General features: G+C 29.8%; 1 long non-coding RNA gene across 1 annotated transcript; it reads left to right on the plus strand.

The window, feature by feature from the left end:
• Positions 1–13,836: 13,836 nt before the first annotated feature.
• On the plus strand, positions 13,837–15,759 carry LOC111639850. The gene is made up of 3 exons (XR_002759156.1): positions 13,837–13,968; positions 14,991–15,352; positions 15,424–15,759. It is a non-coding gene; the product is annotated as an uncharacterized LOC111639850 (long non-coding RNA).
• Positions 15,760–16,731: the final 972 nt, after the last annotated feature.

Below are 16,731 nucleotides of genomic sequence, written 5' to 3' on the forward strand. Positions count from 1 at the left end.
TGAGTCAAGACCGTTTACACGTGCAACTATCTATGTTGCTGACGTCGACGGACACACACCATTTGTATGTTGTGATTGGATAATTTAAATTAGCAAGCAGTGACACTAGTGAGACTTTATTAAACTAATTTTTTTCATTTTTTCGTTAAGGCGTGAAATATTATTTTGTACCGTAAATGGTACTTGAAATATTATAATGTACTGAAAATGTACTAAAAATCTAAATGTACTTTCAATTTACTGGAAAGGGCAAAATGTACCAGAAAAGTACAAATGTACTAGGAACGGCAACACTGCATGGAAGTTGTTTATTAATGCCAAAATTCACTGAACTACAAGTTATAAAAATATTTCTTTTCACTCCCTCTACATTTTGGACAATACTTGAAAACTTTTTTCTTTCAATTATCTGTTCGACCAAACCCAAAATCTTTAACCAAGATAAAGGAATTTCACACTCAAAATACTCAAAACAAATTTATTTTATAACTTGACTGGAATTATCAGTTAATAAAATTTAATATAAGTGAATGTGGCATACATACAAATTAAGCGTACAGAGTTATTCCAAAATGAAATAGTCCTATATCATGCATACAGTTTGCATCATTACTATACACTAATTTCTAAGATTACATTGTAAAAAATTCTGTTAAACTGTGCAAATAATAATATTTTCTATATGATAAATTGTAACTGCCGAATGTGTTAGCAGGAAGAATTTAAGAAGACCATTATTAAAAGTTCTTGTTGTTCAAACTAAGATAATTGTTCCTTTCAAATAATCATTGAATAATCCCGTAACCAGTTCATCCGCTAGATGACGAGCGTTTTTATGGTTTTTAATTGTTAACATTTAATGTTTAATATTATTATTGTAGAGTTGGCAACACAAGACGCTGGTGTTAAGTTACAAAAAAGGTGCGAGAACATAGCGGAATGCTGTTTCCTATCGAATTATTGTAAATAGTCGATTTGTTGGTTTTTGCGTGAATAAAATCTAAAGCCAAACTTAGTGAACTTTTCTTGGTTGGAGAAACGACGGGAACCTGGCGTACGAACAAGACGGTCAGGTGATACTTACGAAAATTAATTAATTAATTATGATACGAGACAAGAATCGGCCTGACGCGACACCCGCGATAAACTGTTTCCCATGGACTTATTTCCTTGTTTGGAGTGACACATGATATATGTAACTTTGACTCAACGGGTGAATTTCGTTGATTGGATCTTAAATACAAAAACTCCGAATGAAGTAATTGAAAAAATCCAGGTGAGACCCCCTATAAAAAGAGGGGACGATGGCGTTTGTGCTTTTTCCCGCCATCGGTCGTGAACCTTCTCTTATGTGTGTGTGTGTGTGTGTGTGTGGGCGTCCCACCACCACCGTTCCTTAACCCTAAATCTGAATTAGCACCTGAACTTTACCTGGATTACCATCGAAACTTATTTTGGATCTACATCTCAACCACCTGAATTTAACCTGAACTAACTCCAAAAGGTAACCGTAACGAAGAACCTTATCAAAGACCTACTTGGACTACAGGTATTTGTCGTCGCGCGAATAACTTGTAAACTCTCTCTCTCGACTGCTAAGGTTCCTTTGAACTCGTTATGAATAGTTATCGAAAAAGTAACTCTGAAAATACCATCCTGAATAAATATGTTTCATAAATGAATAACCTGGTGGTGAGCAATTCCTCTGGAATCCTCCTTTTGTCCACACTTCGAATCTATGCTACGTACGCTACCGCACACGCAAGAAACTGTTTCTGTGTCTGTCTGCAAAGATGCAGTAATGTCAGTCCTCACGAATTACTCATTGCAATTTTCGCCGAAGCGATGCTTACAACAGGAGGTTACAGAGTAGGTCGCATCATAAACATATATAAGTAATCACTATTACTGAAGATCCATATCGAAGATGAATTACTTTCATGTATAAGTAGGCTCTTCCCACATAAACAAGTAGTTTACGATACGTTGCCTATTGGTTTCTGAATTCGGTATTTGTTTTCATACTCCTGATGTGGTTTTAAATTAATAACTGTAAAGTTTACTGAAACTTTCTGTAGAACTACTATGCAGTTTGATGCTGGCAAGGTTCGTGTAAATACTTGTATAATTATAAGTTTTGTATCAGGACGATTTTATGAAAGCATCTTTATAATTACATTATTACTTATATAAAAGAATAAAAAAATTTAATGTGCCCTCTGAAAGTTGTAATATTTACAATGCCTAAATTTCTCAAGAAAAAATACTATTTACCAACAAAAAGTAAAATTATTAAAACTATTTCTTTTGTTTTCACTCTGTGGAATATACAATAGCATTTATGTTGCTTTTTGATAGTGATTACCTTAGGACATCAACGTTTCAAAAAGAAACCAGAATATTTCTTTGATGGACCATAGTTTTTCGTTTCTTTTGATATAATTGTGTCTCATTGAATATAGGAAATGCAGTGATATCGCGATTAGAAATATATTTACAAAAACAAACAACAAAACCTGAAAATAAATTTACATTGGATTTCATGTATATGAACAAATAACATATAAATTTACTAATATTTTCACGTTCCGGAAGACAAAAAGTGAAATTAAAATGCTATCGAATTTCAAAGTAATCATTATAAAATAATAAAAATATATTTTATATAAGATTTAAATGTTCATATACGTACCGTACTTGTGAAAGGTATAAATATTATGGTTAATTTAGAAGCTTTTTTAGGAGCAGCTACTATGAAAATAACTTCATCTGAGTCAAAAGATAGTGTAAAATCCATTACCTGGTAACTTTCGTGGGTAACGTATAAGGAATTTAAACTGAATTCAGCTTCCTTCAATAAAAAATATTAATTTTATTATGTTTGATAATTATTATTTTCGTTATATAATCTTACTTGTGGTTGTATTTTTCCAAGTAACCAATTCCAGGATCCATTCTCGAGTTCTATCCCAAAGACTTTTTCTACAGGTTGAAGTATTTCATATCTTAAAATAATTACAATTAGTTTTATTTAGTAATTTAATTTAAGAAAAAAACAAAATTGTCAAGAGTTAGATTCTCTCACCGAACGCATTTTAATTTTTCAAACATTAATTTATCAACTCCATTGATAACTTCATTGTCCTCTTTATCTGTTACAACATAAATTGGTAACTATAACATGAACATAAAAATTAACGAATACATTTAAATTACTATGGATTTAATAACAATACGCACCTTAGCAGCAACAATTCTTACTTCACTTTTATTTTTGCACATTGCATTACCTAATATAAATTTACCAAAAATAATTAACAAGTAAAGCATTAAAAAATTAGTAATAATTTTTTCTACATTATAATATGAAAAATCATTTTAAAAACTGTAAAAGTGTGTTTTGGTTGTGTAAATAAAAAAGTTTAATGAAAATTTTACGCAGTAATGCATTATGAGCCTGACATTCATTAATTTTAAAAAACATGTTACTTTCTTTGACATATTTAGTGACGCTATCTCTTATCGTATTTATTTTATTCAAATTTTTAATAATTAGAAAATAGCAAGTACCTTAATTTTGAGAGTAGGAATAGGTTTTATAAAAGTTCATAGATTATAATATCAAGTAAAATCTTTATTATTTCTGACCCTAATGGAGATATACACAACTGTCTTTATTTTTCCACTCCTTGACTTTTAATCACGAAAATTTATCAGATCAATTCCACTAATAATCAAACCTGGTTGCTAAAATTCAAAAATTTTCAACAAAAAACACGAACTTATTAAGTTTTAAATAGAGTAAACAAAATTGTGCTCCTTCCTTACATTCTTTACAAAACGCACTTACATTTATACATACAAAAATTACTTCTAAATTTTATTCCATTTCTCGATGTTTCAAGGTGCTTTGATTATAAAAATGCAGAAAAACTTCGTGAGTCATTTTAAACCATTTTCCATACATTCCCTCTGTTATATATTAAAGTTGCAAAAAGTAAAATTGAATTAAAGTATGATTTGCAAACTGAATACGAATTCATCCACGTAAAGATTATCATTATAATAAAATATTTTTTATTTAAAAAAGTTATTTCTTATGTACTTGTTTCTGTAAATATGTGGCATACAGAAATTATTAAATTTGCTCTGAGCATAAGCATATTTACTACAGAGATCCTGTAACTCCTAATTGGAAAAATTTCCAAAAAACTTTTCTGAACTTCTTCTTGACTAGTAAGTTTAAAATATAATTTATTTAAACAAAGTAAACAAATTGTTAAATACACTTTAATAAAATTATTTTAAATAAGATTTAATATTGAAATTGTATTAGAAATAAAGTAGGATCTCCACAATTTAAAATATATTAGATTGGCGGTTTTCAATTACTGGATTTTGATTAAAAAAATAGATGTAGATACATTCAAAAGAACCATCGTACTTAATAACACAAGAATTTACAGCTTTTTGTACAAAGTACAATTCAAGCATTTTTGCTAAAACAAGTTAAACAGATTATCGGCACGACTCTACTGCTCGTAGAAAAGTATGATAGACGGAGGCAAGACAAAACAATTTTGAGATGGACAGCATATATTTTTAATTATATAATTTTAATAAATATAATTAAAATCGCTACCAGGCATTGTGACAATGTCACGATGAATATTTGCTTCGTAAGTGTCAGAAATATGAAGAAATTTCGAAAAATTTTACATGGTCAGCCCGTTGTTTAGCTGCAAATCTATGAGAAATGCTCAAAAGTTTTACTCACTCGACAACAGATGATCTAATTTTCTTTTGTCTAATATTTAACATATCTATATATACCATACATTTCCCGAAGAAGAGCCAAAGGCCTACTTTTTAAATTGTTATACAGACTGAATTCTACTTTAGTGTGAAGCCTATTTGACTTTTTTTTTTTTTTATAAGATCCAACAGTAGTCGAATGGTTAATAATGTTGAACACTTATAGTTAGTCACGGTTTCGAACGTCACTAATAGAATGACCACTTCGAGTTTTCCCAGTTATGTTCACGTGTCTAACTCCATTAAAGAAATTGTTTCCTATAGATAGTTTTCTTTACAGAAAAATTTTCTTTTGTTGATTGTAAATATTTTGAGCGTGCTTATAACGTGTCACTATTTGTGTAAACTCATATACTAGTAATAATGTGAGATTCTACGGAATAGTTGTGACTTGATTGGTGTAACTGTCAACAATAATACTGCAACAGTTTACACTCTGTTGATGCATTTAGTGAAAAGATTTCAAAATAGAAAATATGCATTTCAACAATATTTTGTTTACAATTGTTCATGCAAAAATTTCATGAATCAGCACATAGATTTCTTCACTGAAGATTAAGTTTTAGAATTCGCGAAATACGAACCAGAATAAAAGAAAACCGTTTACGAAAACCACCACACTCTTCATGATAAAAACAACAAATTTCTGAAACTAAAGAAAACTTTTCAATAAATCTATGACAAACTATTATTATTTTGATTTCCGTAATATTACTTTGATTTAATGTCCATTGATATTGTAGGTTTTCTATATAAACGGTTTAATACTATAATGAATAAAAAGATATAATACAAATTTTTAACGGAGTATTATACCGTAAAAAGATGTTGTATGTACAGAATAATGTAACGAATACGTTACACATTAGTTCAGAAAGCAGTTTACGTAAATAAGTAATGTCATTGCTAACAAATTATAAATGAAGCAAGTCACTGTGTTCTATTTCGTAGCATTTTCTAGATAAGAAGCGAAATAAGTAAGAACCGTATAAACGCATATAATTATGAAGCGAAACGTCAGCCGATATTGACGTGCTGGCATATATAGCATTGTTCTTTATAAACAGAACTAGCTGTTACTTGCGATTTCGCCTGCGGGGATTTTCCAAGCAAACCTCATTTATATTCAGTATTTCAAAAACCATAGTAATTGTTATATAACACCTATCGCTGAAAATCAAACGAACAATTTCAATTTGACCAATTTTCTACAACGTTTACAATCATTCTATAATCGAACCAATATGCGATAACAAATTCAAATTTTAAACGGTTCGAACATTTGGTTAAAATATCGAAATATATAAAAATATTTATGACAATGTTTAAAATTTTATCAACTTAATACACCAAACTACATAATGAAGAATAAGTGTAGTTAAAAACAAAAAATTCCGTCTGAAGTACTACAGTAGAAGCTGCTCTTCAGGTTAAGCCTTAATGCTCTCTTTACCTTGCACAGAAAATTTCGAAAAATCCCTTCGTGCGTACTGTACAATAATTTATTAAACTGCCATCAACAGGAACACTGCATACTGCAATTCTATTGCACAGATATCGGTCAGATATAGATATAGTCATTAATAATATTACTTTTTTTCCATGTGAATATATTTAAAAAGATTACGTTAGTTGTATATGGCAAGATGACATGTGAAGAGGAGTGCCTCCGGAAGAAGTTTCAGTGGGAAACTGACTTTTATTTAGGTGTTTACAAACGTGAAGAAAACTCGAAAATTTTTATGTTGTCAGTCTGTTGGCAAGGCGCAAACTGCCGAAAAACTACTAATGTTCAGTGCTTTTTTTCCACTCAGAGAGAGGTAGGCAACCCGAAAAAGTTATCAATCCTGTTCATTGAGAATTGAACCATGCCCATAATGGTAGATATGGTCCAACCTACAATGGTGAGGGTTCTGTGCTAAATGTATCTAAGATAGATCTTTCATGAAAAATTCTTGGAAAATTGCTCGCCTGGATTCGATTCTAACTTCTCCAGAGAGATGGGCCAAGACCTTTACTGCCATGACCATTACCGTTTATTCATTATTACACTGGAACTAATTCAAAAATTAAAAATAGAAAATAAAATTACAAATTAATCATTAAAATTTCTCTTTTATTCAATTAACGCGTAACAAAAAAACTCAACAATTGATCTTTCATTGTTTGGCTATTTCATTATCAAGAGTGCGCATTCGAAGTAATTGAAAAATGTTTTCTAATTCTTTCAACTATCAACCGTTGCCTGAACGTTTAAAGTAAGATATTTTTCACATTTTATTGTTATTTATGCAAATAAGAGATTTATTCGAAAAATTAACGGCTTTAAAATGAAATTGCTCGATGCAAATGATAATTACTTTAAATTGATTTAAAGATTTGACTCTTCGATATATCTGAATGTAGCTTTTATGCAAACATTTTTGCGTTTTGCTGTATTCTACAAACATTTTGGTGTCGAAAAGAAAGGGTTGTATTTGCATGTGAATTCAACAACTTAGAATTTAAGGTCTTGTGCTAAGTAAATACATGTTAGGGCTTTTTACATTTACTGTTACTTAGAAAAAGAAACAGAATACGTTTTAAACTATATGAACCTGATTTAATAGACTTATTTGTCATCTGTAGACTTTTCGATTCACTACACGTAATATATAAATTTTTTGACTTTTGTCATAAATTTATTTTTTTCCTTACTCATTATTAATTTTTTTTCCTTTCCTTAATGTTTAAGAAATTTTCTTAAACATTAAATAGAAAGATTTTTTGTAGACTTTTCGATTCACTACACGTAATATATAAATTTTTTGACTTTTGTCATAAATTTATTTTTTTCCTTACTTTTTATTAATTTTTTTTCCTTTCCACTTACATCACTCGATTCTATTCACGTGGAAAATTTAATATCTGTCACTGACAGAAAATTTTGCTATTTTATATACTAAATGCTAAGTTAATATTAATATTAACAATATGAAAGCGAATATTGTACAGTGTGCTATGTAATCTCTTTCAAGATTTGTGAGTCGAGAAAGGCGAAAGTATTTAAATGACCTAGAAATATTGAAAATATTATATTTTCTAAGTAATCCGGTTATGTTAAGGTTGATTGCTCTCTGTTTAGTACAGCTATTAACATTTTATTTCTCAATAGATAGTCGGATAATAATAAGTCTTTCGTTTGGTAGCTTCACTGCAATACTTTGGACATTAAAGGAGAAGATACATTTACAGGGTTAAGTTAAAAATTTAATGCATCGTGATAAACACGATTCTCTTTAAAGCTATAATTATTTCTTTAAATGTGAAGAGAGTTGTAAAATTAAAATTGAAAATAATAAATATTTAAAATATATTAACTTTAGAGTTTNCGAAATTTTTGAAAAAATTTCGACTTAAAAACATCTGAAAATTAAAAAAAAAATGTTTATTTTTCCTAGAAGGGATAAAAATCTGTTTGTTCGTAACGCTATGACAACCGCTGGAGTCAGTCTCGAGCTTAATATTTTAATTTAGAACCGCTGGGCGAAAAAATCGGCCAGGAGCGAGACTCGAACCTACAACTCCTGCTATACTATGCTGAATACGTAATATTTTAACAAATACTGTTTATTTTGAGTTCTATTTAACGTTATAAATTACAAAATTTATTTTCTCGTATAACATTCATTTATTATTCATGTAGTATCTTCCAACTCCGATATTTTTATGTAAAGAAATAAAATAAAAATAAAACTATATTTAGGATTTAAAGATAGGGGAGAAATTTAAAAAGTGTTAAACGTACCATAAAATTTCATCCGTACCTCAATTATATCTTTGATATAATACGGATATAGTAATTTGTTTTATGAATTCAGCATTAACATATTTTTTTTTATCAGTAATTCGAAATGAACTATAGCCATTTGTTTTACCATTAAACTTTTTTTTCTATTATTTCATCAATGAAATAACTTGCCATAGACAATTTGGAATCCAACAGAAGTTGATAAAGCCCATCAAGAATTGATTTACTAAAAGACTTTTTTTACTATTTGAAAAAATACGTTTTTAACCAAATTTCCTATTAACATTTTAATGTTTTCTTAAGTAATAAACATCAGACGATATAATTATATAAACGGCTTGCTGTATATTATATTACAAATTGTAAATTCGTCTCTGTAATCCGAAAACACAATTTGGTAGACGTATCTTACAGCAATATCTGGTTAGCAAATTATCTTTTATTTGTCATTGGACTACATAGTTATGTTTTAATATTTCTTGTTTTCATTTGTAATAGCACTGAAGAGGGGTTGGAATATATTGTACCAACCCGAAATATATTTGTAGTCCAATGAAAAATAAAAGATAATTTGCTAACCAGATATTGCTGTAAGATACGTCTACCAAATTGTGTTTTCGGATTACAGAGACGAATTTACAATTTGTAATCAGACGATACATTTCCATTTTATAAAATTTGCCATATTTCACATACAACAATGATTTGATTAAGAGTAGATTCTTTCACTATTGTTTTTCTCTGTGACGATGTAGTCTTTAAAAAAAGTGCCAACATGTCATTATATTTTTACATTTTTTATTTTATACCAAGCTTAATCCGAATTACTTTGTTTATCAGGTAAACTCGAATTTCTCACAGAAAATTCATTATCAATTATAGCATTAAAATCGAATAAAAAATTATGAAATTTTTTTCTTGTTTTTCTATACGAATCAACGAAAAAATTAAATTTTTAAGCAGTCGCTTGATGACCTAAACCATTCACTTCAGTTTTATCACGATTATTTTTAAACAAAAACAAGCAATGAGTATGTAAATTATTTTATGAAACTAACAAATAAGCATGAAATATATCGAGAAAGTGTATCGAATATCTGAAAAAATATATCTCAAATTTAATCACATTTTAACGAGTGTTTTTGTAGTTAAAGTAAAATCTACATCAAAGTGCATCAGATCACTATAACCTGTGTTATAAATTTAATATTTGATATTATTCATTTCTGCATGAATAAATATACAGGTAAGTAATAACAAATAAACTACATTATAAATGGTATCAAGATATGAAGCATATGCAACTTTGAAGCTATTGAATTTTTGTTGCTATGTTTTTTATCTATATATATATAAATGGACGTGTTTGTGCCTATACTTCACTCTGCTTCCAAAACTACACATTGCACATGAATGGTGTTTGTATGTAGTAGTAGCCCCAAGTCTCCCATCGTATCGAGATGCAACCACCATCGTGCTCTATGGTGGTTGCATGTCGATAGCTATAAGGGTGTCAGAGATATAGGGGTTGAAAGTGGTTGACTTCGAAATTGTGTGACGCTTCAATGAGAATGTTCCAGTTTTTTCTAGATAGTTCCAGAACTTAAAGGTAAAATTTAGTACACAGTTACAGTACGTCATGAAAACACACAATAAAAAGGGCTTTTTCGAAATTCTTCCGCGGGGGAGAAGGGAGAGCATTCAGGTTTAACCTGAAGAGAGACTCCTACTGTACTATTTTAGATGCAATTTTTTTTTGTTTTTAATTACGTTTTCGTCATCAATGTGTACTTGGGTGTATTAAATTGATAACATTTCAGACATTGTTATAAATATTTTATATATTTCGATCTTTTAACTAAATGTTCGAACCGTTATAAATTCGAATTTCTTTTTGCATATTGCTTCGATTATAGAATGATTGTAAACGTTCCAGAAAATTTATCAAATTAAAAACAGTTCGTTTTATTCTCAGCAATTCTCATCATTCTCAGCGGTAGGTGCTATATAACAATTAATATGGTTGTTGAAATATTGAATGTAAATAGGGATTGCTTGCAAAATCTGCGCGTGCGAAGCCGCGGGTAACAGCTAGTTTCCATATAAAAGAAAAGTTTAAATTGTCAGACTATTATGTATAATTGAATCACATAAGTTGCTTATAAAAAATAGACAAATGCTTCTGTATTATAATAAACGCAAATTTTTCTGTATCAAAATAAACATATATGAATAGAAAGTGTTCAAGCAATTTCGTTCAAATTTAACATAATTCAGTTATCAAGTTATAAATCATAAATGAACAGTGTAAAAGTTAGAAATGTTACTATTTTTATGAAGTTATTTTTAATAAGTTAATTAAAAACCACAATATTAATTAAATTAAATTAATTTTATTTAATTTATAACAAATATTAATTAANTTACATAAGTACTCATTAGCAAAATTTTATATATTCGATTTTAAAATTAAAATAAAGTTTTCTGTATTTAGCATTTATTGTGTTATATGAATTTTTTCTTTCCATTTTTAGGGCAAGATCAGATGGACATGCGGGTTTTGTAAGTCCAAAAAATTTGGATTATTTTAAATATCGCGGCAAGGAAAAATGCCTGTTGGAGCAGGATGAACTCGCAAAAATTAAATTTGGAAAATCCATCTTAAAAGATCACATCAATTCTGCATATAAAAAAACAATGGATAAGATCCGGCCATTTTACGATATTACGTGCGATCGCATTAACAGGTAAGTTATATCACTGTTTATATGTAATACGGTTATATCATATTGATACGTGCTTCTTGTCCTTAATTACTTATATTATACTGTTATCCACTCAAGATATTCTTGTGCGATTATAACAAGTCCAAAGTGGATCTCCACTTTAGACTTGTTATAATAAGTAAAAAGAAACACAAAATAACCCAATTAAAATATATTTACTGTAACGTAATCTTATATGCTATCATACGACGATCGAGCATTTCGGGCCGACGTTTCTTCTCAGCAGACGTTACCTTTTTATGTTTATATTTTAATAAGCCCATCCAGCTGCAGAGTGAAATGGTGTGAACTGGATAGTTATTACGTGAGATGAAGAAATGATAAATCGTTTAATGAATTAGTGATGTTTAACTAAATGAAACTGTGTTGTAATAAATAGGAAAATATTTAAAAAAACTTTTTCTGGGAAAATTTAAAAAATTGCATTTCAAACGTCTATTCAGAAAATGTTGAAACATACATATAGGTATACACTATAAACGTAAAAAAATATCTGTCTGCTTAGGAGGAACGTTGACCCGAAATGCTCGATTGTAGTGGCAAATAAAATTTTTTTTGTACAGAACAGTATAAACAGTAAATATATTTTAATTCAAAATTGTGTTTTTTTTTCTTACTATAACAAATCTTAGTACAAGAAAACGTTCAAGGTGGACAAAAGTATAATACAGTTATACAGTGTTATAATATAGTACGGAATGAGCCGCTAAGCGAACGGGGACGTTCTCTGTGTTTGATTGCACGATTTTGTTCATCTTCTTTGAAGCTTAATAACTCTTGTGCTTTTTGCTGGAAATATCAGAAATTTTTTAGGGAGGTTTGTGTATTACAAGGATCGAATCTATTAAATTTTGCTGGTGATAAGTCGAGGGGTGAAAAGATAAAAGGAGTCATGTGTCTTATCTCATGTAGGGTCTGATCCAACGACGATTTTACTCTTTGCTAGCATTTAGAAATCTTTTATAAAACTTATCCCTACTCTCAAAATTAAGTTTTTACATTATTTTATGATACTTAAAAGGTAAAAAGTTTTTAAAGTAAAATATTATATCGGACGGAGTCACCAAATGTTACCAAGAAAGTTAAGCAACTCGTTACTAGATTTTTAAAATTAAGTTTAGTTATTATTAAACACATTTTTCTCTCATTCTTCAAAACTCTCCTTGTTTAGGTAACAAATATATGGTCACTCCATATGTATAACACAATGATGATAATTTTTATATATCTATCTATATTTATATACACGTAGAAAAGGAACAGGCGGCTACATGTTCTTCGGCTCCACTAAACACTATAAACCTCTGTTATGATGTTAATTAGTACATCGTTAAGCGACATATGCATTCTCTATATATATATAAAGTTCGATAGAGCGCCACTGTCTACATCTGAGATCGGCATTAAACCGAAAAATCACAAATATAAAAATTACATAAACTAACGAGTTCTGCACATAATTTTAAATTTGAATTACAGGAGGCCCTACACGTCTACAAAATAGTAATAATTTTAATAACGTCAAAAAACATCGAAACTATTAAAGTCTCGATGCTTTCTGACGTTATTCTGACGTGAATCAGAAGTCATCGAAAATGTCGCGTTGCCATAACATCTAAAGCTATAATTTGTTTATTACATGAAAAATTTTGGGAATTAAAAAATAAAATGTTCCCCAAGTAATGTATTGTAATTTCTCTATAAATGCATTGTAAATTTTTTCGTTTTACTTTTAGTGAGCGATAAATTGAAGATCGGGACAACTATGAATTGTATGATGACATTATTGGTCGTCCAACGAACATCAAAATAAAGGAATGCTTCATGAAAAACGAAGGTGGCATGGAAAATACGAACACCTTAGGATATAACATTGGACATACCATTGGATGTACCATTGGTTGTGCAATTAGAGATGCAAAGAAATTTAAAAAAGCCGGATCTTTCTTTAAGGCCGTATGGAAGCCAGTGAAGAGGTAAGTTTCTGTATATGTGAATACTAACAAAGTTAGTATTCACATATTCAGAGTTAGCTCGGTTATTCGTTTGCATTTACAATTCTTACTGAATCCAGTGTGATGGTAAGCCGAAGTACCTCAAACAGCATCAATTATACACGATATTAAGATATACGCAGAGATTTAATCTTAAAAACTTCGTATCTTTTATCAGAATGGCATAACTTCCTAATGTATTTGGCGCTTCATCGAGATTTACCAAACTAGTTTCATTTCTAATCCAATTAAAAGATAAGCTACAAATCAAATGAATAATAACGAGCAATTATTTATAAATATAACATTTTTTTAACTCAATTTGATATAATGTAATATTTGCAATCAATCAATATAAACACAGCCGATATTGCGCTCTCAATATGTTTTGATAAAATTCAAATTCAGATAGAAGTTTTCAATAAATAATTATATTTGTTTTTTCACATTCAGATCAGCGCAGAAAGTATGGAAAAGTATGAAAAATGGAGAGACTGAGTACGTTCAGTTTGAATAAGGATCTCTTTTCTTCCATCATTGCATCAAGTATCCATCTGCTTGATTTGGTCCGAGTTCGTCTCGGGTAAGTGTTTAATCAGAATATTTTTGTATTTTACACTTAACACTTATAAGTTGAGAGTAGAAAATCTAAATTAAACACCATTTCTATCCCCTATATACCACGAACACGTAATGGCCAGGTAACAGGAGAACAGGAAACGTGTATTAACATGGAGATACATCATGTTCTTTATAAGATTGAGATTTTTTAGAGTAGGCTATTAGGGCATTAGGATTATACATATATATTCTTGTCCAAGTACCGGCAAGAATATATTCTGGGAGTGTACTAGTCTCGTAACACAGGGAAAGCAACAGGGTAAATGGTACTTGAGATTAAAATATTTAGCAAGTTTATGTGAATACGAGTACACGAAGTTTCTAAACTAATCAAATTAATAATAATATATTTGAAATATAATAAATGACACAACAGTAGCAAATTAATAATTATGCACTGAATAATTTTCGTTTGATTTGTAAATAATGGTTTTTAGGGAAAAAATAAACTTACTGATTTAAAAGTTATTAAATAATTGAATATTTTTTATTGATTATTTTCATTTTTATTTTCACAGATTTAAGAAGAAGTTTTATTTTAAAATATCCAAAAAAAAAAAAAAATTCAAGAGAAATCTTTATAAATACGAAAAAAACATTTTAAATTTTTATTTGAACTTTCCGACTGTGGCTTCCTCAAACTTGTCTTTATCCCGATTTTGACTTTATTCCGATTATGGCAGTTTAACTCAATTACGACTTCCTCAATTTTGACGTTATCCCGATTTTGACTTTAATTTTAATTATATCCCGATTGTGACGTCTCGAATATTGATTTTAACTCGATTGTGACTTCACCAACTTTGACTTCCAATTGCGTCCTCGCGAAGTTTGACTTTNATTAATAATTATGCACTGAATAATTTTCGTTTGATTTGTAAATAATGGTTTTTAGGGAAAAAATAAACTTACTGATTTAAAAGTTATTAAATAATTGAATATTTCAGATAAATTTATTGATTATTTTCATTTTTATTTTCACAGATTTAAGAAGTTTTATTTTAAAATATCCAAAAAAAATTCAAGAGAAATCTTTATAAATACCAAAAAAACATTTTAAATTTTAGTTATTTGGATTTTCCGACTGTGGCTTCCTCAAACTTGTCTTTATCCCGATTTTGACTTTATTCCGATTATGGCACTTTAACTCAATTATGACTTCCTCAATTTTGACGTTATCCCGATTTTGACTTTAATTTTAATTATATCCCGATTGTGACGTCTCGAATATTGATTTTAACTCGATTGTGACCTCACCAATTTTGACTTCCAATTGCGTCCTCGACGTTTGACTTTATTTCTGAAAAGGTTTCCGAAATATTAAAAGCCACCCACATTATGAAATGGTAAGTGGAATTATTATTAGAAATATACAAATTTTAAATAAATACAGTTAAGCATTGTTTGTCGTTTCCAGATTACGGATCCTGATCCTCAACTTCTATGATTAAGAAGCGTTCGGAAAGTTCGAGAAAATGGACTTTAAAAATTTTCGACAAACAAACAACATGGATTCATTCGAATTACATTGAATTAAACGCGTGCATAGTGCAGCTGAAAAAGAAAGGAATTTTAATCGATTTAAGAATGCTTCGGAAAGATGTCTCTCCACAGTTCTGGCCTTGCATAAATTTGAGAACTTCTAAATTACTCATCTTTAAACAAAAATAGCTTGATGAATGATTAAATGCGACCAGAATAATAATATTAATTTTAAAAATGCAAATTCTCTCTGTAAATACTTTTCGTTGTCTAATAAACACTTTTGTTTGATTTTGCATCGAATTATTTCAAGATCACAAAAACTGGTCGTTATTTTTGCTTTTTAGATTAAAATTAAAGCTTGTATTGTCGAATAATTCGAGTGGTGCAGCTTTAAGCCAAGTTCTAGACAAGTATGTAAAATGTTTATGATCGCAACAAGCACTAGATTATTTGGATGAAGAGCACAACGCGATATCCATATTCAAAAGTACGCCTGTGTCTAAACCCATCTGGTAGTTGGTTGCGAGTTCACGTCTTACCAATTACCACGTAGACTTTTCCGGTCTTTCTTCACGAGTCTAACGCTTAAACGGACGAATTTCCCTTAGAAACTCCTTCCGAGAGACATTCTCTGTTGGCAGATTGGCCGTGTATCGTGTTGACCCAGCTCTTCAAACCAAACCACTGTATAAAGATTTTAAAATGAATGAGAAAGATATCATAAATGTATTTCAGATTACTAACGTGAACAAAACGCGGAAAGCTTCCTGCGGCTAACATGCTGGCGAGGCGCGAACCCACGACCAACTTACCCGTGTTTAATGGTTTTATCCATTCACAAACGTCTAGACGCTGAGTGAACATTAATGTGAATTTCTTCGGCACCGTGGCGCAAATGCAACGTCAGCTTTTTCGCCCGACCAGAAGAGTAAAACCAGAGTCAATGGATTATCTGGTCTCAGAATGCCTATTGTTTTCACCCTTAAAAGTACAGGTAATAAACAAGTTTGCCGATAGGTGTGCTGCAATCGTTTGGGCTCTTGATTTATATTCTNGTGTTCAGCTGACCTCATCCTATCATATAAATTAATCATCCTGACCATTTGTTTTATGCTTAGAAATCTTTATTCTGAAAAAGTATTTACCAAAAGGTTTTGGCTGCCTCTATTAAAGACGTAACTAACTTTATTTATTTTATTTTAACGAGTAAATATTTTGTTAGCTCCTACTCGTATTGGAC

This window comes from Centruroides sculpturatus, unplaced genomic scaffold (assembly GCF_000671375.1).
Source record: "Centruroides sculpturatus isolate CEXI.00-Female unplaced genomic scaffold, Cexi_2.0 scaffold1310, whole genome shotgun sequence".
Lineage (NCBI taxonomy): Eukaryota > Metazoa > Arthropoda > Arachnida > Scorpiones > Buthidae > Centruroides > Centruroides sculpturatus.